This window comes from Volvox carteri, assembly GCF_000143455.1.
Source record: "Volvox carteri f. nagariensis unplaced genomic scaffold VOLCAscaffold_46, whole genome shotgun sequence".
Taxonomy (NCBI): domain Eukaryota; kingdom Viridiplantae; phylum Chlorophyta; class Chlorophyceae; order Chlamydomonadales; family Volvocaceae; genus Volvox; species Volvox carteri.
In genome coordinates, this window is record NW_003307589.1 from 374,235 (window position 1) to 375,493 (window position 1,259).

At 52.0% G+C, this 1,259-nt stretch overlaps 1 protein-coding gene across 1 annotated transcript in view; it reads right to left on the minus strand.

Annotated features, from left to right (window-relative positions):
* The window catches only part of VOLCADRAFT_106557 (uncharacterized protein), a gene marked incomplete at its 3' end in the record, with an annotated part of 3,568 nt that overhangs the window by 1,189 nt on the left and 1,120 nt on the right, over positions 1–1,259 (minus strand). The gene's annotated exons all lie outside the window — the stretch shown is intronic.

Here is a 1,259-nt window from a genome sequence, read left to right on the forward strand (position 1 = left end):
TTCGGGTCCGTAACACGTTACGGGTCCCGTAATTTGAGCACAAGGATACAGGTGAACATTTACGGGTGAAGACCCAGTGATTACGGGTGGATTTTACGCGGTGCTGGAGGTGAATTACGGGCGCATGTAACCATTACACGCAAACTTACGGGTGAAGACCCAGTGATTACAGGTGGATTTTACGCGGTGCTGGAGGTGAATTACGGGCGCATGTAACCAATTACACGCAAAATTACGGGTGAAGACCCAGTGATTACGGGTGGATTTTACGCGGTGCTGGAGGTGAATTACGGGCGCATGTAACCAATTACACGCAAAATTACGGGTGAAGACCCAGTGATTACGGGTGGATTTTACACGGTGCTGGAGGTGAATTACGGGCGCATGTAACCAATTACACGCAAAATTACGGGTGAAGACCCAGTGATTACGGGTGGATTTTACGCGGTGCTGGAGGTGAATTACGGGCGCATGTAACCAATTACACGCAAACTCACGGGTGAAGACCCAGTGATTACGGGTGAATATTACGCGGTACTGCAGGTGAATTACGGGCGCATGTAACCAATTACACGCAAAATTACGGGTGAAGACCCAGTGATTACGGGTGAATATTACACGGTGCTGCAGGTAAATTACGGGGCATGTAACCAATTACACGTACAATTACGGGTGAAGACCCTGTTATCACGGGTTACACAGGCAGATATTACTCTGCGATGTGACGCTTACTGCATGTTAAATTAACGATTGGTGAATACTTGCGGCAAGCCTCAAAATGGACGCACACCCCTTGTCAAAGTAGCCTAAGTCTCAGTGTGCTTGTGGACCAAGGCGCTTTGGACTCACAACGCCAACCAGCCAGCCTGACAGCCTGATGCATTCATCTCAACCATCGTCCTCGAAAACAGCGTTCATGTCACCCCCCATACAGCAAGTGCTCGCCAAGGAGTCTCACCACCACTTGCAGAGTTCGTGCCTACTCCTACGGATGAAACCCCCGATGCATGACATGTACCGGCACCTATTGGGATTGGTATGTCCCATCCTGCCTGGGGCCGACCTGGTGTGTGCACCCCCAAGCGCTCATCACTGCTGCCATGTTACTGCTCACTTCCACCACTGTCGCTGCTGCCACTGCCACTGCTGCTGCTGCTAGCTTCGCTATATTTGCCCGGGTCCTCCGAGCTGGACTCCTCCCCAGCGCCAGCGGCTAGGACCTCTTCCCTCACAGCATCCGACCCACCCTCCAAGCTACC